This window comes from Heptranchias perlo, chromosome 12 (genome assembly GCF_035084215.1).
Source record: "Heptranchias perlo isolate sHepPer1 chromosome 12, sHepPer1.hap1, whole genome shotgun sequence".
NCBI lineage: Eukaryota > Metazoa > Chordata > Chondrichthyes > Hexanchiformes > Hexanchidae > Heptranchias > Heptranchias perlo.
In genome coordinates this window covers 68,025,707-68,047,976 of record NC_090336.1, presented here as the reverse complement: position 1 = coordinate 68,047,976, position 22,270 = coordinate 68,025,707, and the positions used below count along the sequence as shown (strand labels likewise).

The following is a 22,270-nucleotide window of genomic DNA, read 5'->3' as shown; positions in this document are numbered from 1 at the left end:
GTATCTGTTTCCAGGGGATTGATTGCAATGCCCCTGGTGGTCCAGTGGTTAGGATGTTACATTTATAAATCCTTGTTGAGACCTGGGTTCGAATCCCGGTCAGGGGATGATTTTCTGGTGCAGATTAATTGGCACCATCAAGAAAATCTCTCATCCTGAGCGCAATGCTCCACCCAAACCAGTGCCTTTTACTCACCTTAACACTCAGTTGGGAGCACAGTTTAATCTCACAGCTTTCAATGTGGCCATTCACAGTGCACTCTCTCCAAACACACACACTGTCTGCTTGCTTTTTTAAAGTCAGCAACGTGAAGTTATTTTGCCTCTCACTTGTGGCAGTTTAAACGTTGCCAACCGTTAACATTGTGTCTCTCGCACTCTCTGTTTCAGGAAATGTCTGATTTGGAAACAATTAATTCTGGAACTGCAATTTTAAAACTGCAGTAATTTTTCACACAACAACTGGAGTTAAATGCTTCAGGTCAGGAGACCAAGTCTGTGGAAAGTGGCATGTCCCAATACACAGGCTTGCAGCTTCCTGAAAAGTGACCTGAGACTGACGTCTTTCCCTCCAAGGTAAAACTGCAAGAGGGAAAAGGAAGAAAGGGAGTGGCACTCATCCAGACCAGGAGAAAACAAACAACACCCCAGTTGCAATATATCAGCATTCTGAGTAATAATCCAGGCTCCAAAAATCTGTTCAGCATTTTTAATATCTGGGCGCACCGTTCCCAGAGACAGTGCAAGAGCAACACAGGAGGCACGTTCAAATGCACCAGCAGCCCAAACAAATAATCCAGCAACTAATCTGTAACTCCTGCATGATCCCTTTAAATACCGCTGGTGGCGGGGGATGTGGGGGGTCTTTCATGCCCTTTAAGTTATGTTCAGCTGTGCGAGGTTGAGACAGTGCTTTGGATGGAGTGTGGAGTTCCAAAATAGAAGCAGTCCCTTTAAATCAGTGTCGTACAAATGAGTTACTGCCCCCGGGGTGCAATCGGAAAAACCGAGGCCAGTACCAATCAGAGGTGTGACGTGATGCTCGAGGAAGGGAACAGGCTTATCCTAGCTGCTAGAAAAGTGAAAACTATCCATACTGTAAAAAAGTCTGTCACAAAACTTTTGACTTGAAATACAAAATAGTGAGCTTACCTGAGCGTGTGTCACAGCCTTTGCCCTCTGACCCCTTTATCTCTCCCAGCTGGTCTCCTTTTTTTTGCCCTTTCAGTGTTACGTCCTGGTTTCTTGTGCTTACTGTAGCTTCCAGACTCCTCCTGGCAATACGCTTGGCCGGCCTCTACTTGTGAGTGCTCTGTGACAGATCAGTGCTCTGTATTCTTTCTGCCATCAGTCGTGGTTTCTCAAGGAGAAACATTTAACTCGTTCAATCATCTCTTGCCTGCGTAAAATCCAGGTAGAACCTAAAATGCTGCTGTTTCATCCGCTCCCAGCACTGTGTGTCTTGTCTTTTCCTCAGTTTGGGTGTGAGTGGGTATTGTTGTCTCCAGCCCTCCTTGCTGACACAGACAGGTTTCAGGTACAGAGATGGGCCAACACCATGACCCCTCCCCCGACTCCAGCCCATTAAACAAAAGCAGACATCAGGCCCATTAACTGAGCAGAAATAAATGGTCAGAGAACTAAATCTGGCTTCACAATGGGCCACAAAAAAATCTTAAGAAGGGGGGCAGACAGATCAGAGCAGGAGGGAGTTTACAAATTATAATTTCTTGGCTTTTGGTTAAGATCAAGTGTAACATTCTTAACAAATTACCATGTGATGTCCCCTATCTGGGGGCCAAATATTAAATTTTGCAACACAGAGATGGAATAAGGACTTGCTCCACCATTGCAGGGGCTGCAGGAAAGTTTCACTCTCCCCCCGCCCTCCTTCAGGGGAAACCTCGAAGTAACAGATCGACTATTGAATTCTTAGACCGAGATGCCTTTGAGTAGCTCACAATTATGGAGTCACTCACACCCTCTCTTCTCTCTCCAGCTCCTTCTTTGCTCGTGATCATTAATTAAGCATTTTTTCAATGTCAATTTATATTTTATTTCATAAAATTTACGGATACACACAGTTCAATGTAAAAAGAGAAATGAAATTTCAAGCAATACAGTTCAAACCAATACAACAATAACAACTTGCATTTATATTGGGCCTTTAATGGAGTGAAACTTCCCAAGGTGCTTCACAGGAGCGATTATCAAACAAAATTTGACACTGGGACACATAAGGAGATATTAGGACAGGTAACTAAAAGCTTGGTCAAAGTGGTAGGTTTTAAGGAGTGTTTTAAAGGAGGCGAGAGAGGTAGAGAGGCAGAGAGGTTTAGGGAGGGAATTCCAGAGCTTAGGGCCGAGGCAACTGAAGGCACGGTCACCAATGATGACATTTGGCCGAATGTCTTGTCGCCAGAACTGACCAACAGGGCCCGGGATGTAGCCTGAATGGCAGTGAGAATGGGAGGGGAGAGATTAAGGGAGGAAATGAGGGCAGTGAACTCAGAGGAGAGAGAGCATGATGAGTTGAGATGGACGTTGAAATCATCAAGGATGAGAAGTCGCTCGGTGCAGAGGCTGAGGGAGGAAATCAGTGAAGATATCTCAGTGAGAAACTTTGTGTGGGACTTGGGTGGGCGGTAGAGAATGAGGATTTTAAAGGAGAGGCAATTAAATGCAGATCGTACACACTACGATCCCGTTATTACAATTGAAGTCACAATCCAAATCTTCTAATACATTCTGTACAATACAAGGTGGGGTGGCCTTCCACGGTGCCTTTCCCCGTAGAGCTTTTGCGTAGGTCGCACCTCGCCTCAGTGCGTCCCGCAGCACGTACTCCTGGATCTTGGAATGTGCCACTCGGCAACACTCAATCCTGGACAGCTCCTTCAGCTGGAAGACCAGCAGGTCTCGGGTGGACCAAAGGGCCTTCTTCACCGACATGATGGTCTTCCAGCAGCAGTTGATATCTGCCTCTGTGTGCGTCCCGGGGAACAGCCCGTAGAGCACAGCGTCCTTTGTTATCGGACTGTTTGGGATGAACCGGGACATAGAGAACAGAGAAACATAGAAAATAGGAGCAAGAGTAGGCCATTCAAAATGATCATGGCTGATCGTCTAACTCAGTACCCTGTTCCCGCTTTTTCCCCATATCCCTTGATCCCTTTAGCATGAAGAAATATATCTATCTCCTTCTTGAATACATCCAATGACTTGGCCTCCACTGCCTTCTGTGGCAGAGAATTCCACAGGTTCACCACCCTCTGAGTGAAGAAATTTCTCCTCCTCTCGGTTCTAAATGGCATACCCCGTATCCTGAGACTGTGACCCCTGGTTCTGGACTCCCCAGCCATCGGGAACATCCTCCCTGCACCTAATATTTGGTCCCCAGAGAGGGGACGTATCAGATATTAAACTGATAAGAACAGAAACTACACTTGATCTGAGCCAAAAGGCCGAGAAGCGATAACCGGTAAACTCCCGCTCCTGCTCCATTCTTCCTCGGACTCTCTCTACTTCTTCAAAATGGTGTTGGGTGACTGAGCTTAGGTGTGAAGAGTGGCCGGCAGACTTTGAGCAAGAGAACATTTTTTGCCAGGACATCTAACCAAGATGAAAAGCCATCTCCGTAACACCCCCCTTCCCTTTGGCTGAGGTAACACGATCACAGCTTTTGCATTTTCGGGTGCTTAATCAACGGGCGCGCAGGATCTCAATGGAGCGCAGAATCGGTCCTGCAGCTGCCAAGTAAAGTCTGGGGTTTGCTAAGGCTGGTTCCCGGCAATAAGTCGTAGGAGACAGGCAGGGTGGCATGGGCAATAGACTGCAGCAGGCGTGGTGGGCAGGGCGGGGTGCATGTGCCCAACACCACCAACCCCCATCCACCCACCCACCCATCCTTTTCCAATGGAGGCGCCCGTGCCTGCAGTCGCACGGAAATCCAACAGGGGGCAACCTCCAGCTTAGCTGTCGAGCGGGAAACGTGGTGAGGCCTCACCCTGAAATATAGGCCAAGTCCCCATGGACAGATACGGGAAGAAAAACACAATGGTGGCTGCTTACCTTGCTGAGCAGGAGTGAAAGTGGCGTCAGTGGCGTTGGCAACATGGCACACCGGCCGGGCGAGGAACAACGCGGAGCGAGCATCAACCTCCGAAGGAATGGAGAGCATGGTCAAGCAGCTGTAAAAAGTTTTCCTTCTTTTATAACAATATTGACTACAGTAATAACATATGGTCCAAAAAAGAAACAAAATCTGCTTTTTGTTTTTCGAATCTCCCCGAAGGGAGCTGCACCGATCCTGGAAGCACTGCTATACCAGGTCGATGCGCGGAGTGGACGGAGCAAGCTCTCGTTCCATCTCTCTGTTCCAAAAATCAATTTAATATTCGGTCCCCAGATAGGGGACATATCAGACATTAAACTGATAAGAACAGAAACTACACTGGATCTGAGCAAAAAGGCCGAGAAGCGATAACTTCCTGAATGGATGTTTCCCATTTCACTGTCTGTGAAAAGTCTCTCAAAGTGGAAATGGCAACTCAAGCCCTCTGCTGGTGACACTGCTGCTACTGTAGGGAGCCATGTGTTCAGCCTCATGTATCTGTTTCCAGGGGATTGATGGTAACTCCCCTGGTGGTCTAGTGGTTAGGATGCAATATTTAAAACTCATTTGTCATCCTGGGTTTGAACCCAGTCAGGGGATGATTTTCTGGTGCAGATTAATTGGCACCGTCAAGAAAATCTCTCATCCTGAGCGCAATGCTCCACCCAAACCAGTGCCTTTTACTCACCTTAACACTCAGTTTGGAGCACAGTTTAATCTCACAGCTTTCAATGTGGCCATTCACAGTGCACTCTCTCCAAACACACACACTGTCTGCTTGCTTTTTTAAAGTCAGCAACGTGAAGTTATTTCGCCTCTCAATTGTGGCAGTTTAAACGTTGCCAACCGTTAACGTTGTGTCTCTCGCTCTCTCTGTTTCGGGAAATGTCTGATTTGGAAACAATTAATTCTGGAACTGCCAGTTTAAAACTGCAGTAATTTTTCACACAACAACTGGAGTTAAATGCTGCAGATCAGGAGACCAAGTCTGTGGAAAGTGGCACGTCCCAATACACAGGCTTGCAGCTTCCTGAAAAGTGACCTGAGACTGACGTCTTTCCCTCCAAGGTAAAACTGCAAGAGGGAAAAGGAAGAAAGGGAGTGGCACTCATCCAGACCAGGAGAAAACAAAAAACACCCCAGTTGCAATATATCAGCATTCTGAGTAATAATACAGGCTCCAAAAATCTGTTCAGCATTTTTAATATCTGGGCGCACCGTTCCCAGAGACAGTGCAAGAGCAACACAGGAGGCACGTTCAAATGCACCAGCAGCCCAAACAAATAATCCAGCAACTAATCTGTAACTCCTGCATGATCCCTTTAAATACCGCTGGTGGCGGGGGATGTGGGGGGTCTTTCATGCCCTTTAAGTTATGTTCAGCTGTGCGAGGTTGAGACAGTGCTTTGGATGGAGTGTGGAGTTCCAAAATAGAAGCAGTCCCTTTAAATCAGTGTCGTACAAATGAGTTACTGCCCCCGGGGTGCAATCGGAAAGCCGAGGCCAGTCGCTCCAAAATACAGCACAGCTCAGCCAGCATCTCCTTAGCAACCGCTGCCAGTGAATGATTATAATCACAAAAAGAATAGAGGTGGGAATGTCTGCAGCTTCCTCTGCAGTTTGTCAAGCAGTTATCTTAAAGTGTTTACACCATTGTTGTTTGGGCAATTGCTCGAGATGAGATTTCTTTTGAATCTTTTCCCTTCCTTCTTAAAGATTATTTTCTTCAAAATTTTAGAATTTTTCAACCCCAACCCACAGTTGTTCACAAGCTAAACTTGGGAACAAAACTCCATCCGTGCACAGCACAGTGACTGCCAGCCTGTGCTGATTTCCTCTCTCCTTTCTTTTTATCGTCATTTCAAACTACAATCAGTCCGTGTGCGGCTGCCAAGGTAAATGGCGAGGGAGGGCAGAAGGAAACCACCATGCAGGGGTGTGACGTGACGCTCGAGGAAGGGAACAGGCTTATCCTAGCTGCTCGAAAAGTGAAAACTATCCATACTGTCAAAAAGTCTGTCACAAAACTTTTGACTTGAAATACAAAATAGTGAGCTTACCTGAGCGTGTGTCACAGCCTTTGCCCTCTGACCCCTTTCTCTCTCCCAGCTGGTCTCCTTTTTTTTGCCCTTTCAGTGTTACGTCCTGGTTTCTTGTGCTTACTGTAGCTTCCAGACTCCTCCTGGCAATACGCTTAGCCGGCCTCTACTTGTGAGTGCTCTGTGACAGATCAGCGCTCTGTATTCTTTCTGCCATCAGTCGTGGTTTCTAAAGGAGAAACATTTAACTCGTTCAATCATCTCTTGCCTGCGTAAAATCCAGGTAGAACCTAAAATGCTGCTGTTTCATCCGCTCCCAGCACTGTGTGTCTTGTCTTTTCCTCAGTTTGGGTGTGAGTGGGTATTGTTGTCTCCAGCCCTCCTGCTGACACAGACAGGTTTCAGGTACAGAGATGGGCCAACACCATGACCCCTCCCCCGACTCCAGCCCATTAAACAAAAGCAGACATCAGGCCCATTAACCGAGCAGAAATAAATGGTCAGAGAACTAAATCTGGCTTCACAATGGGCCACAAAAAAATCTTAAGAAGGGGGGCAGACAGATCAGAGCAGGAGGGAGTTTACAAATTATAATTTCTTGGCTTTTGGTTAAGATCAAGTGTAACATTCTTAACAAATTACCATGTGATGTCCCCTATCTGGGGGCCAAATATTAAATTTTGCAACACAGAGATGGAATAAGGACTTGCTCCACCATTGCAGGGGCTGCAGGAAAGTTTCACTCTCCCCCCGCCCTCCTTCAGGGGAAACCTCGAAGTAACAGATCGACTATTGAATTCTTAGACCGAGATGCCTTTGAGTAGCTCACAATTATGGAGTCACTCACACCCTCTCTTCTCTCTCCAGCTCCTTCTTTGCTCGTGATCAATAATTAAGCATTTTTTCAATGTCAATTTATATTTTATTTCATAAAATTTACGGATACACACAGTTCAATGTAAAAAGAGAAATGAAATTTCAAGCAATACAGTTCAAACCAATACAACAATAACAACTTGCATTTATATTGGGCCTTTAATGGAGTGAAACTTCCCAAGGTGCTTCACAGGAGCGATTATCAAACAAAATTTGACACCAAGGCACAGAAGGAAGTATATGGACAGGTGACCAAAAGCTTGGTCAAAGTGGTAGGTTTTAAGGAGTGTTTTAAAGGAGGCGAGAGAGGTAGAGAGGCAGAGAGGTTTAGGGAGGGAATTCCAGAGCTTAGGGCCGAGGCAACTGAAGGCACGGTCACCAATGATGACATTTGGCCGAACGTCTTGTCGCCAGAACTGACCAACAGGGCCCGGGATGTTGCCTGAATGGCAGTGAGAATGGGAGGGGAGAGATTAAGGGAGGAAATGAGGGCAGTGAACTCAGAGGAGAGAGAGCATGATGAGTTGAGATGGACGTTGAAATCATCAAGGATGAGAAGTCGCTCGGTGCAGAGGCTGAGGGAGGAAATCAGTGAAGATATCTCAGTGAGAAACTTTGTGTGGGACTTGGGTGGGCGGTAGAGAATGAGGATTTTAAAGGAGAGGCAATTAAATGCAGATCGTACACACTACGACCCCGTTATTACAATTGAAGTCACAATCCAAATCTTCTAATACATTCTGTACAATACAAGGTGGGGTGGCCTTCCACGGTGCCTTTCCCCGTAGAGCTTTTGCGTAGGTCGCACCTCGCCTCAGTGCGTCCCGCAGCACGTACTCCTGGATCTTGGAATGTGCCACTCGGCAACACTCAATCCTGGACAGCTCCTTCAGCTGGAAGACCAGCAGGTCTCGGGTGGACCAAAGGGCCTTCTTCACCGACATGATGGTCTTCCAGCAGCAGTTGATATCTGCCTCTGTGTGCGTCCCGGGGAACAGCCCGTAGAGCACAGCGTCCTGTGTTATCGGACTGTTTGGGATGAACCGGGACATAGAGAACAGAGAAACATAGAAAATAGGAGCAAGAGTAGGCCATTCAAAATGATCATGGCTGATCGTCTAACTCAGTACCCTGTTCCCGCTTTTTCCCCATCTCCCTTGATCCCTTTAGCATGAAGAAATATATCTATCTCCTTCTTGAATACATCCAATGACTTGGCCTCCACTGCCTTCTGTGGCAGAGAATTCCACAGGTTCACCACACTCTGAGTGAAGAAATTTCTCCTCCTCTCGGTTCTAAATGGCATACCCCGTATCCTGAGACTGTGACCCCTGGTTCTGGACTCCCCAGCCATCGGGAACATCCTCCCTGCACCTAATATTTGGTCCCCAGAGAGGGGACGTATCAGATATTAAACTGATAAGAACAGAAACTACACTTGATCTGAGCCAAAAGGCCGAGAAGCGATAACCGGTAAACTCCCGCTCCTGCTCCATTCTTCCTCGGACTCTCTCTACTTCTTCAAAATGGTGTTGGGTGACTGAGCTTAGGTGTGAAGAGTGGCCGGCAGACTTTGAGCAAGAGAACATTTTTTGCCAGGACATCTAACCAAGATGAAAAGCCATCTCCGTAACACCCCCCTTCCCTTTGGCTGAGGTAACACGATCACAGCTTTTGCATTTTCGGGTGCTTAATCAACGGGCGCGCAGGATCTCAATGGAGCGCAGAATCGGTCCTGCAGCTGCCAAGTAAAGTCTGGGGTTTGCTAAGGCTGGTTCCCGGCAATAAGTCGTAGGAGACAGGCAGGGTGGCATGGGCAATAGACTGCAGCAGGCGTGGCGGGCAGGGCGGGGTGCATGTGCCCAACACCACCAACCCCCACCCACCCACCCACCCACCCATCCTTTTCCAATGGAGGCGGCCGTGCCTGCAGTCGCACGGAAATCCAACAGGGGGCAACCTCCAGCTTAGCTGTCGAGCGGGAAACGTGGTGAGGCCTCACCCTGAAATATAGGCCAAGTCCCCATGGACAGATACGGGAAGAAAAACACAATGGTGGCTGCTTACCTTGCTGAGCAGGAGTGAAAGTGGCGTCAGCGGCGTTGGCAACATGGCGCACCGGCCGGGCGAGGAACAACGCGTAGCGAGCATCAAGCTACGAAGGAAAGGAGAGCATGGTCAAGCAGCTGGAAAAAGTTTTCCTTCTTTTATAACAATATTGACTACAGTAATAACATATGGTCCAAAAAAGAAACAAAATCTGTTTTTGTTTTTCGAATCTCCCCGAGGGGAGCTGCACCGATCCTGGAAGCACTGCTATACCAGGTCGATGCGCGGAGTGGACGGAGCAAGCTCTTGTTCCATCTCCCTGTTCCAAAAATCAATTTAATATTCGGTCCACAGATAGGGGACGTATCAGATATTAAACTGATAAGAACAGAAACTACACTGGATCTGAGCAAAAAGGCCGAGAAGCAATAACTTCCTGAATGGATGTTTCCCATTTCACTGTCTGCGAAAAGTCTCTCAAAGTGGAAATGGCAACTCAAGCCCTCTGCTGGTGCCACTGCTGCTACTGTAGGGAGCCATGTGTTCAGCCTTATGTATATGTTTCCAGGGGATTGATGGTAACTCCCCTGGTGGTCTGGTGGTTAGGATGCAATATTTAAAACTCATTTGTCGTCCTGGGTTTGAACCCAGTCAGGGGATGATTTTCTGATGCAGATTAATTGGCACCATCACTGACTGTGAAAAGACTGTCAAAGTGGAAATGGCACAGCTTCCAATGTGGCCATTCACAGTGCACTCTCTCCAAACACACACACTGTCTGCTTGCTTTTTTAAAGTCAGCAACGTGAGGATATTTCGCCTCTCACTTGTGGCAGTTTAAACATTGCCAACCTTTAACATTGTGTCTCTCTCGCGCTCTCTGTTTCGGGAAATGTCTGACTTGGAAACAATTAATTCTGGAACTGCCAGTTTAAAACTGCAGTAATTTTTCACACAACAACTGGAGTTAAATGTTTCAGGTGAGGAGACCAAGTCAATGGAGCGCGGAATCAGTCCTGCAGCTGCCAAGTAAAGTCTGGGGTTTGCTAAGGCTGGTTCCCGGCAATAAGTCATAGAAGACAGGCAGGGTGGCATGGGAATAGACTGCAGCAGGCGTGGCGGGCAGGGCGGGGTGCATGTGCCCAACACCACCAACCCCCATCCACCCACCCACCCATCCTTTTCCAATGGAGGCGCCCGTGCCTGCAGTCGCACGGAAATCCAACAGGGGGCAACCTCCAGCTTAGCTGTCGAGCGGGAAACGTGGTGAGGCCTCACCCTGAAATATAGGCCAAGTCCCCATGGACAGATACGGGAAGAAAAACACAATGGTGGCTGCTTACCTTGCTGAGCAGGAGTGAAAGTGGCGTCAGCGGCGTTGGCAACATGGCGCACCGGCCGGGTGAGAAACAACGCATAGCGAGCATCAACCTACGAAGGAAAGGAGAGCATGGTCAAGCAGCTGTAAAAAGTTTTCCGTCTTTTCCAACAATATTGACTACAGTAATAACATATGGTCCAAAAAAGAAACAAAATCTGCTTTTTGTTTTTTGAATCTCCCCGAAGGGAGCTGCACCGATCCTGGAAGCACTGCGATACCAGGTCGATGCGCGGAGTGGACGGAGCAAGCTCTCGTTCCATCTCCCTGTTCCAAAAAGCAATTTAATATTCGGTCCCCAGATAGGGGACGTATCAGACATTAAACTGATAAGAACAGAAACTACACTTGATCTGAGCCAAAAGGCCGAGAAGCGATAACCGGTAAACTCCCGCTCCTGCTCCATTCTTCCTCGGACTCTCTCTACTTCTTCAAAATGGTGTTGGGTGACTGAGCTTAGGTGTGAAGAGTGGCCGGCAGACTTTGAGCAAGAGAACATTTTTTGCCAGGACATCTAACCAAGTTGAAAAGCCATCTGCGTAACACCCCCCTTCCCTTTGGCTGAGGTAACACGATCACAGCTTTTGCATTTTCGGGTGCTTAATCAACGGGCGCGCAGGATCTCAATGGAGCGCAGAATCGGTCCTGCAGCTGCCAAGTAAAGTCTGGGGTTTGCTAAGGCTGGTTCCCGGCAATAAGTCGTAGGAGACAGGCAGGGTGGCATGGGCAATAGACTGCAGCAGGCGTGGCGGGCAGGGCGGGGTGCATGTGCCCAACACCACCAACCCCCATCCACCCACCCACCCATCCTTTTCCAATAGAGGCGCCCGTGCCTGCAGTCGCACGGAAATCCAACAGGGGGCAACCTCCAGCTTAGCTGTCGAGCGGGAAACGTGGTCAGGCCTCACCCTGAAATATAGGCCAAGTCCCCATGGACAGATACGGGAAGAAAAACACAATGGTGGCTGCTTCCCTTGCTGAGCAGGAGTGAAAGTGGCGTCAGCGGCGTTGGCAACATGGCGCAACGGCCGGGCGAGGAACAACGCGTAGCGAGCATCAACCTACGAAGGAAAGGAGAGCATGGTCAAGCAGCTGTAAAAAGTTTTCCTTCTTTTATAACAATATTGACTACAGTAATAACATATGGTCCAAAAAAGAAACAAAATCTGTTTTTGTTTTTCGAATCTCCACGAAGGGAGCTGCACCGATCCTGGAAGCACTGCTGTACCAGGTCGATGCGCGGAGTGGACGGAGCAATCTCTCGTTCCATCTCTCTGTTCCAAAAATCAATTTATCATTCGGTCCCGAAGCCGAGAAGCGATAACCTCCTGAAGAGACGTTTCCCATTTCACTGACTGTGAAAAGACTGACTGTCAAAGTGGAAATGGCAACTCAAGCCCTCTGCTGGTGACACTGCTGCTACTGTAGGGAGCCATGTGTTCAGCCTCATGTATCTGTTTCCAGGGGATTGATGGCAATGCCCCTGGTGGTCCAGTGGTTAGGATGTAACATTTATAAATCCTTGTTGAGACCTGGGTTCGAATCCTGGTCAGGGGATGATTTTCAGGTGCAGATTAATTGGCACCATCAAGAAAATCTCCCATCCTGAGCGCAATGCTCCACCCAAACCAGTGCCTTTTACTCACCTTAACACTCAGTTGGGAGCACAGTTTAATCTCACAGCTTTCAATGTGGCCATTCACAGTGCACTCTCTCCAAACACACACACTGTCTGCTTGCTTTTTTAAAGTCAGCAACGTGAAGTTATTTCGCCTCTCACTTGTGGCAGTTTCAACGTTGCCAACCGTTAACGTTGTGTCTCTCGCGCTCTCTGTTTCGGGAAATGTCTGATTTGGAAACAATTAATTCTGGAACTGCAATTTTAAAACTGCAGTAATTTTTCACACAACAACTGGAGTTAAATGCTTCAGGTCAGGAGACCAAGTCTGTGGAAGGTGGCACGTCCCAATACACAGGCTTGCAGCTTCCTGAAAAGTGACCTGAGACTGACGTCTTTCCCTCCAAGGTAAAACTGCAAGAGGGAAAAGGAAGAAAGGGAATGGCACTCATCCAGACCAGGAGAAAACAAACAACACCCCAGTTGCAATATATCAGCATTCTGAGTCATAATCCAGGCTCCAAAAATCTGTTCAGCATTTTTAATATCTGGACGCACCGTTTCCAGAGACAGTGCAAGAGCAACACAGGAGGCACGTTCAAATGCACCAGCAGCCCAAACAAATAATCCAGCAACTAATCTGTAACTCCTGCATGATCCCTTTAAATACCGCTGGTGGCGGGGGATGTGGGGGGTCTTTCATACCCTTTAAGTTATGTTCAGCTGTGCGAGGTTGAGACAGTGCTTTGGATGGAGTGTGGAGTTCCAAAATAGAAGCAGTCCCTTTAAATCAGTGTCGTACAAATGAGTTACTGCCCCCGGGGTGCAATCGGAAAAACCGAGGCCAGTACCAATCAGAGGTGTGACGTGACGCTCTACGAAGGGAACAGGCTTATCCTAGCTGCTAGAAAAGTGAAAACTATCCATACTGTAAAAAAGTCTGTCACAAAACTTTTGATATGAACTACAAAATAGTGAGCTTACCTGAGCGTGTGTCACAGCCTTTGCACTCTGACCCCTTTATCTCTCCCAGCTGGTATCCTTTTTTTTGCCCTTTCAGTGTTACGTCCTGGTTTCTTGTGCTTACTGTAGCTTCCAGACTCCTCCTGGCAATACGCTTGGCCGGCCTCTACTTGTGAGTGCTCTGTGACAGATCAGCGCTCTGTATTCTTTCTGCCATCAGTCGTGGTTTCTAAAGGAGAAACATTTAACTCGTTCAATCATCTCTTGCCTGCGTAAAATCCAGGTAGAACCTAAAATGCTGCTGTTTCATCCGCTCCCAGCACTGTGTGTCTTGTCTTTTCCTCAGTTTGGGTGTGAGTGGGTATTGTTGTCTCCAGCCCTCCTGCTGACACAGACAGGTTTCAGGTACAGAGATGGGCCAACACCATGACCCCTCCTCCGACTCCAGCCCATTAAACAAAAGCAGACATCAGGCCCATTAACTGAGCAGAAATAAATGGTCAGAGAACTAAATCTGGCTTCACAATGGGCCACAAAAAAATCTTAAGAAGGGGGGCAGACAGATCAGAGCAGGAGGGAGTTTACAAATTATAATTTCTTGGCTTTTGGTTAAGATCAAGTGTAACATTCTTAACAAATTACCATGTGATGTCCCCTATCTGGGGGCCAAATATTAAATTTTGCAACAGAGAGATGGAATAAGGACTTGCTCCACCATTGCAGGGGCTGCAGGAAAGTTTCACTCTCCCCCCGCCCTCCTTCAGGGGAAACCTCGAAGTAACAGATCGACTATTGAATTCTTAGACCGAGATGCCTTTGAGTAGCTCACAATTATGGAGTCACTCACACCCTCTCTTCTCTCTCCAGCTCCTTCTTTGCTCGTGATCAATAATTAAGCATTTTTTCAATGTCAATTTATATTTTATTTCATAAAATTTACGGATACATACAGTTCAATGTAAAAAGAGAAATGAAATTTCAAGCAACACAGTTCAAACCAATACAACAATAACAACTTGCATTTATATTGGGCCTTTAATGGAGTGAAACTTCCCAAGGTGCTTCACAGGAGCGATTATCAAACAAAATTTGACACCAAGGCACAGAAGGAAGTATATGGACAGGTGACCAAAAGCTTTGTCAAAGTGGTAGGTTTTAAGGAGTGTTTTAAAGGAGGCGAGAGAGGTAGAGAGGCAGAGAGGTTTAGGGAGGGAATTCCAGAGCTTAGGGCCGAGGCAACTGAAGGCACGGTCACCAATGATGACATTTGGCCGAACGTCTTGACGCCAGAACTGACCAAAAGGCCCCGGGATGTAGTCTGGATGGTTGCACGCAGGGGAGGGGAGTTTATATGGAGGGAGAGATTAAGGGAGGAAAGGAGGGCAGTGAGATCAGAGGAGAGACGGCATGATCAGTTGAGATGGATGTTGAAATGATCGAGGATGAGAAGTTGCTCGGTGCAGAGGCTGAGGGAGGAAAGCAGTGAAGATATCTCGGTGGGAAACTTGGTGTGGGACTTGGGTGGGCGGTAGAGAATGAGGATTTTAAAGGAGAGGCAATTAAATGCAGATCGTACACACTACGATCCTGTTATTACAATTGAAGTCACAGTACATATCTCCTAATACATTCTGTACATTACAAGGTGGGATGACTTTACATGGCGGCCTTTCCCCATAGAGCCTTTGCATAGGTCACACCTCACTTCAGTGCGTCCCACAGCATGTACTCCTGGACCTTGGGGTGTGCCACTCGGCAACACCCGGTCGTGGACAGCTCCTTCAGCTGGAAGACCAGAGGGTTTCGGGCGGACCAAAGGGCCTCCTTCACCGACTCGATGGTCTTCCAGCAGCAGTTGATATCTGTCTGGTTGTCTGGTTGTGGTTGTGTATCCCGGGGAACAGCCCGTAGAGCACAGCGTCCTGTGTTATCGAACTCTTTGGGATGAATCGGGACATCTACCAAAGCATCTCTCTCCACACCTTCTGCGTGAAGTGGCAGTCCATCAGGAGGTGGATGATGGTCTCGTCCCCGCCGCAGCCCCGAGGGCAGCTCGTGGTGATGCTGAGGTTCTGTGTGTATTGGAAGGACCGCACTGTGAGGGACATTCTCACCACCATCCAGGGTATATCCTGGTGCCTGTTGGTCAGTTCCCATGACGAGACTTCCTGCCAAATAGCATCGACCGTCTGGTCGGGGAACTGCCTGACCGGATCCACCCTCTCCTTTCCCTGCAGGTCCCCCAGAAGGTTCTGTGATCATAATTAAACTCATGGATAAGGAAGTGAAAGCCTTTCACTCTCCCTTCCTTACAATTGTGACCCCTCATTCACTTTAACAGCAACTGGTATTAACTTTTATTAAATTCATGCACTTTTTTAACATGCACCATTTAAATAATATTATTTTTGTGTTATATATTCACTTGCTCAATTTATTATAATTTACTTCATATTTTATTCTAACTGGGCCATTCGTCACTTCCCTCCAGCGTCACTGGTTCACTAATTAAAATATTTCGATAAGGGTCCTCCGCTTGTTGTCGGACACCTTTCGGAGATTGGGCTGCCCCAACACCTGACTCGCCGCACAATAAACTCACTCAGCAATTTGTGGCACGAACAGGCAGGAAGGACCCTTCAGCAGTGCTATTTAAAGCATTAATACACTGCATACAGGTTCGTTTCTGGTTTGTCATTTCAGGCTGCTGGTTAACTTCTGGGCATTTTTGGCCTGTTTTCTTACTCTGAAACCGAACTCCGACTGCTGTTTTGCTGGTGCTGGACTGTTTTTCGCTTCCTTCACAATAGTTAAACTGCAGTCATGGGTGGTCTGGTAGGGCTGTCCTTGGGGCTGGAGGGCGATGGGGAGCAGCAAGGAAGACAGGAGAGAGCAGGAGCAGCTCACTGGATACGGAGGTGAAGGGCACTGTAGAGGAGGCCATACCCACGGTGGGTCTTCAAGGAGCACTTCTCCGACCTCAACTTCTGTGAGGAGCAATATCTGAGGCGCCTTCGCTTCACAAAGGAGGCTGTCACCGAGCTCTGTCACCTGCTGCAACCACAACTCGAGCCTCGCACCAGGGCATGGCCAACACTGCCTGTGGCTGTCAAGGTCACCGCGGCCTTTAACTGTAAAACCACGGGCTCCTTCCAGGCTGCAGCTGGTGACATCAGCGGCGTCTCACAATTTGCAGTTCATCGGTGTATCAGGGAGATCACCGAGGCTCTACACCAGGAGGAACACCCACATAACTTTCCCATGACAGAGCAAAGCAGGATGAAAGAGCACTAAGCTTCGCCCACATTGCAGGCTTCCCCATGGTCCAAGGTGCCATAGACTACACCTCCATTGCCTCATGTGCTCCCCTTAACCAGCCTGGCATCTTTATCAATCGAAAGTGATTCCACCCCCTCAACGTCCAGCTGGTTTGTGACCACAGGCAACGAGCGCATCATTCAGGCCTGTGCCCGGTTTCCTGGCAGCAGTCATGACTCATTCATCTTGCACCAGTCCTCTGTGCCACCTTTATTCCAGCCAGGCTGTCAGGTTACAGGCTACTGGGCGCAAGTGTTGTCCCCTTCAGACTTGGCTCATGACTCCTATGAAGAACCAGGGAACAGCTGCAAAGCTGGCATACAACAATGGCCAGGCCACCACCAGAAAGGTCATCGAGTAGATAATTGGCGAGGTCAAGTAATGCTTCCGCTGCATGGAACGTTCTGGAGAAGTTTTTCAGTGCAGCCCTGACTGGGTGTCCATATTTGTGGGCATCTGCTGTACGTTCCATAACTTGGCCATCATGAGGCACAAACCCTAACGACCACCTGGACAGCAAGAGGTGCAGGGGGAGGAGGAAGAGGAGCACGAGGAGGAGGAAGAGCAGGAGCGGCATCGACCAACAGCGCCCCTCGATAGCAGAGCTCTCAGAGAGCAGCTAATTGAAGAGTGCTTCACTTGAACCAGCCCGAATACTCTCAGCTCAATTCAATCTGTATCCAATAGTTAACAGGAATAATTAAGATCGTGTCATTGTCCAACATCCACTGACGATTTCCAGCAGAGCTCACTGGATCGTGATCAGGAGCAGGAACCAAGGCTGATATTCCCACTCTCTATCCCTGGGTGACTGGACAGTGATCAGGAGCAGGAACCAAGGCTGATATTCCCACTCTCTATCCCTGGGTCACTGGATAGTGATCAGGAGCAGGAACCAAGGCTGATATTCCCACTCTCTATCCCTGGGTCACTGGACAGTGATCAGGAGCAGGAACCAAGGCTGATATTCCCACTCTCTATCCCTGGGTCACTGGATAGTGATCAGGAGCAGGAACCAAGGCTGATATTCCCACTCTCTATCCCTGGGTCACTGGATAGTGATCAGGAGCAGGAACCAAGGCTGATATTCCCACTCTCTATCCCTGGGTCACTGGATAGTGATCAGGAGCAGGAACCAAGGCTGATATTCCCGCTCTCTATCCCTGGGTCACTGGATAGTGATCAGGAGCAGGAACCAAGGCTGATATTCCCGCTCTCTATCCCTGGGTCACTGGATAGTGATCAGGAGCAGGAACCAAGGCTGATATTCCACTCTCTATCCCTGGGTCACTGGATAGTGATCAGGAGCAGGAACCAAGGCTGATATTCCCACTCTCTATCCCTGGGTCACTGGATAGTGATCAGGAGCAGGAACCAAGGCTGATATTCCCGCTCTCTATCCCTGGGTCACTGGATAGTGATCAGGAGCAGGAACCAAGGCTGATATTCCCGCTCTCTATCCCTGGGTCACTGGATAGTGATCAGGAGCAGGAACCAAGGCTGATATTCCCGCTCTCTATCCCTGGGTCACTGGATCGTGATCAGGAGCAGGAACCAAGGCTGATATTCCCGCTCTCTATCCCTGGGTCACTGGATAGTGATCAGGAGCAGGAACCAAGGCTGATATTCCCGCTCTCTATCCCTGGGTGACTGGATAGTGATCAGGAGCAGGAACCCTGCCTGATATTCCAGCTCTCTATCCCTGGGTCACTGGATAGTGATCAGGAGCAGGCACCCTGCCTGATATTCCCACTGTCTATCCCTGGGTCACTGGATGGTGATCAGGAGCAGGAACCAAGGCTGATATTCCCGCTCTCTATCCCTGGGTCACTGGATAGTGATCAGGAGCAGGAACCAAGGCTGATATTCCCGCTCTCTATCCCTGGGTCACTGGATGGTGATCAGGAGCAGGAACCAAGGCTGATATTCCCACTCTCTATCCCAAGGTCACTGGATAGTGATCAGGAGCAGGAACCCTGCCTGATATTCCCACTCTCTCTCCCTGGGTCACCGGATGGTGATCAGGAGCAGGAACCAAGGCTGATATTCCCACTCTCTATCCCTGGGTCACTGATTATTGATCAGGAGCAGGAACCAAGGCTGATATTCCCGCTCTCTATCCCTGGGTCACTGGATAGTGATCAGGAGCAGGAACCAAGGCTGATATTCCCACTCTCAATCCCTGGGTCACTGGATAGTGATCAGGAGCAGGAACCAAGGCTGATATTCCCGCTCTCTTTCCCTGGGTCACTGGATAGTGATCAGGAGCAGGAGCCAAGGCTGATATTCCCACTCTCTATCCCTGGGTCATTGGATAGTGATCAGGAGCAGGAACCAAGGCTGATATTCCCGCTCTCTATCCCTGGGTGACTGGATAGTGATCAGGAGCAGGAGCCAAGGCTGATATTCCCACTCTCTATTCTTGGGTCACTGGATAGTGATCAGGAGCAGCAACCAAGGCTGATATTCCCGCTCTCTATCCCTGGGTCACTGGATAGTGATCAGGAGCAGGAACCCTGCCTGATATTCCCACTGTCTTTCCCTGGGTCACTGGATGGTGATCAGGAACAGGAACCAAGGCTGATATTCCCGCTCTCTATCCCTGGGTCACTGGATAGTGATCAGGAGCAGGAACCAAGGCTGATATTCCCAATCTCGATCCCTGGGTCACTGTATAGTGATCAGGAGCAGGAACCAAGGCTGATATTCCCACTCTCTATCCCTGGGTCACTGGATAGTGATCAGGAGCAGGAACCAATGCTGATATTCCCACTCTCTATCCCTGGGTCACTGATTATTGATCAGAAGCAGGAACCCTGCCGGATATTCCCGCTCTCTATCCCTGGGTGAATGGATAGTGATCAGGAGCAGGAACCCTGCCTGATATTCCAGCTCTCTATCCCTGGGTCACTGGATAGTGATCAGGAGCAGGCACCAAGGCTGATATTCCCGCTCTCTATCCCTGGGTCACTGGATAGTGATCAGGAGCAGGAACCAAGGCTGATATTCCCGCTCTCTATCCCTGGGTCACTGGATGGTGATCAGGAGCCGGAACCAAGGCTGATATTCCCACTCTCTATCCCAAGGTCACTGGATAGTGATCAGGAGCAGGAACCCTGCCTGATATTCCCACTCTCTCTCCCTGGGTCACCAGATGTTGATCAGGAGCAGGAACCAAGGCTGATATTCCCACTCTCTATCCCTGGGTCACTGATTATTGATCAGGAGCAGGAACCCTGCCGGATATTCCCGCTCTCTATCCCTGGGTCACTGGATAGTGATCAGGAGCAGGAACCAAGGCTGATATTCCCGCTCTCTATCCCTGGGTCACTGGATAGTGATCAGGAGCAGGAACCAAGGCTGATATTCCCAATCTCGATCCCTGGGTCACTGGATAGAGATCAGGAGCAGGAACCAAGGCTGATATTCCCACTCTCTATCCCGAGGTCACTGGATAGTGATCAGGAGCAGGAACCAAGGCTGATATTCGCACTCTCTATCCCTGGGTCACTGGATAGTGATCAGGAGCAGGATCCAAGGCTGATATTCCCACTCTCTATCCCTGGGTCACTGATTATTGATCAGAAGCAGGAACCCTGCCGGATATTCCCGCTCTCTATCCCTGGGTGAATGGATAGTGATCAGGAGCAGGAACCAAGGCTGATATTCCCGCCCACTATCCCTGGGTCACTGGATAGTGATCAGGAGCAGGAACCCTGCCTGATATTCCCACTCTCTATCCCTGGGTCACTGGATCGTGATCAGGAGCAGGAACCAAGGCTGATATTCCCACTCTCTATCCCTGGGTCATTGATTATTGATCAAGAGCAGGAACCAAGGCTGATATTCCCGCTCTCTATTCCTGGGTCACTGGATAGTGATCAGGAGCAGGAACCAAGGCTGATATTCCAGCTCTCTATCCCTGGGTCACTGGACAGTGATCAGGAGCAGGAACCAAGGCTAATATTCCCACTCTATATCCCTGGGTCACTGGATAGTGATCAGGAGCAGGAACCAAGGCTGATATTCCCGATCTCTATACCTGGGACAGTGGACAGTGATCAGGAGCAGGAGCCAAGGCTGATATTCCCGCTCTCTATCCCTGGGTGACTGGATAGTGATCAGGAGCAGGAACCAAGGCTGATATTCCCGCTCTCAATCCATGGGTCACTGGATCGTGATCAGGAGCAGGAACCCTGCCTGATATTCCCGCTCTCTATTCCTGGGTCACTGGATAGTGATCAGGAGCAGGAACCAAGGCTGATATTCCCACTCTCTATCCCTGGGTCATTGATTATTGATCAGGAGCAGGAACCAAGGCTGATATTCCCACTCTCTATCCCTGGGTCACTGGATAGTGATCAGGAGCAGGAACCCTGCCTGATATTCCCGCTCTCTATTCATGGGTCACTGGATAGTGATCAGGAGCAGGAACCAAGGCTGATATTCCCACTCTCTATCCCTGAGTCACTGGACAGTGATCAGGAGCAGCAACCAAGGCTGATATTCCCGCTCTCTATCCCTGGGTCACTGGATAGTGATCAGGAGCAGGAACCCTGCCTGATATTCCCACTCTCTATCCCTGGGTCACTGGATAGTGATCAGGAGCAGGAACCCTGCCTGATATTCCCACTCTCTATCCCTGCGTCACTGATTATTGATCTGGAGCAGGAGCCAAGGCTGATATTCCCGCTCTCGATCCCTGGGTGACTGGATAGTGATCAGGAGCAGGAACCAAGGCTGATATTCCCGCTCTCAATCCCTGGGTCACTGGATAGTGACCAGGAGCAGGAACCCTGCTTGATATTCCCGCTCTCTATTCCTGGGTCACTGGATAGTGATCAGGAACAGGAACCAAGGCTGATATTCCCACTCTCTATCCCTGGGTCATTGATTATTGATCAGGAGCAGAAACCAAGGCTGATATTCCCACTCTCTATCCCTGGGTCACTGGATAGTGATCAGGAGCAGGAACCCTGCCTGATATTTCCGCTCACTATTCCTGGGTCACTGGATAGTGATCAGGAGCAGGAACCAAGGCTAATATTCCCGCTCTCTATCCCTGGGTCACTGGATAGTGATCAGGAGCACGAACCAAGGCTGATATTCCCACTCTCTATCCCTGGGTCACTGGATAGTGATCAGGAGCAGGAACCAAGGCTAATATTCCCACTCTCTATCCCTGGGTCACTGGATAGTGATCACGAGCACGAACCAAGGCTGATATTCCCGCTCTCTATCCCTGGGTCACTGGAAAGTGATCAGGAGCAGGAACCAAGGCTGATATTCCCGCTCTCTATCCCAGGGTCACTGATTATTGATCAGGAGCAGGAACCAAGGCTGATATTCCCGATCTCTATACCTGGGACACTGGACAGTGATCAGGAGCAGGAGCCAAGGCTGATATTCCCGCTCTCTATCCCTGGGTCACTGATTATTGATCAGGAGCAGGAACCAAGGTTGATATTCCCACTCTCTATCCCTGGGTCATTGGATAGTGATCAGGAGCAGGAACCAAGGCGGATATTCCCACTCTCTATCCCTGCGTCACTGATTATTGATCTGGAGCAGGAGCCAAGGCTGATATTCCCGCTCTCTATTCCTGGGTGACTGGATAGTGATCAGGAGCAGGAACCAAGGCTGATATTCCCGCTCTCAATTGCTGGGTCACTGGATAGTGATCAGGAGCAGGAACCCTGCCTGATATTCCCGCTCTCTATTCCTGGGTCATTGGATAGTGATCAGGAGCAGGAACCAAGGCTGATATTCCCACTCTCTATCCCTGGGTCACTGGATAGTGATCAGGAGCAGGAACCCTGCCTGATATTCCCGCTCTCTATTCCTGGGTCACTGGATAGTGATCAGGAGCAGGAACCAAGGCTGATATTCCTGCTCTCTATCCCTGGGTCACTGGA

The 22,270-nt window shown here is 49.0% G+C and overlaps 5 non-coding genes and 5 pseudogenes across 5 annotated transcripts; 5 read left to right on the top strand and 5 right to left on the bottom strand.

The window, feature by feature from the left end:
* The first annotated feature begins 30 nt into the window (after window positions 1-30).
* trnai-uau (transfer RNA isoleucine (anticodon UAU)) lies at window positions 31-107 on the top strand. The gene is given in 2 exon segments: window positions 31-67; window positions 73-107. It is a non-coding gene; the product is annotated as a tRNA-Ile (tRNA).
* A 1,615-nt stretch (window positions 108-1,722) lies between these two features.
* LOC137330595 (U2 spliceosomal RNA) lies at window positions 1,723-1,895 on the top strand (annotated as a pseudogene).
* Window positions 1,896-3,364: 1,469 nt separating this feature from the next.
* On the bottom strand, window positions 3,365-3,476 carry LOC137328949 (U2 spliceosomal RNA; annotated as a pseudogene).
* An 817-nt stretch (window positions 3,477-4,293) lies between these two features.
* LOC137328278 (U2 spliceosomal RNA) lies at window positions 4,294-4,484 on the bottom strand. Its single transcript, XR_010964760.1, has one exon. It is a non-coding gene; the product is annotated as a U2 spliceosomal RNA (small nuclear RNA).
* A 2,259-nt stretch (window positions 4,485-6,743) lies between these two features.
* Window positions 6,744-6,916, top strand: LOC137330594 (U2 spliceosomal RNA; annotated as a pseudogene).
* Window positions 6,917-8,385: 1,469 nt separating this feature from the next.
* Window positions 8,386-8,497, bottom strand: LOC137328948 (U2 spliceosomal RNA; annotated as a pseudogene).
* Window positions 8,498-9,317: 820 nt separating this feature from the next.
* Window positions 9,318-9,508, bottom strand: LOC137328240 (U2 spliceosomal RNA). Its single transcript, XR_010964723.1, has one exon. It is a non-coding gene; the product is annotated as a U2 spliceosomal RNA (small nuclear RNA).
* A 1,135-nt stretch (window positions 9,509-10,643) lies between these two features.
* On the bottom strand, window positions 10,644-10,834 carry LOC137328190 (U2 spliceosomal RNA). Its single transcript, XR_010964677.1, has one exon. It is a non-coding gene; the product is annotated as a U2 spliceosomal RNA (small nuclear RNA).
* Window positions 10,835-11,936: 1,102 nt separating this feature from the next.
* Window positions 11,937-12,013, top strand: trnai-uau (transfer RNA isoleucine (anticodon UAU)). Its single transcript is given in 2 exon segments — window positions 11,937-11,973; window positions 11,979-12,013. It is a non-coding gene; the product is annotated as a tRNA-Ile (tRNA).
* A 1,614-nt stretch (window positions 12,014-13,627) lies between these two features.
* LOC137330545 (U2 spliceosomal RNA) lies at window positions 13,628-13,800 on the top strand (annotated as a pseudogene).
* Window positions 13,801-22,270: the final 8,470 nt, after the last annotated feature.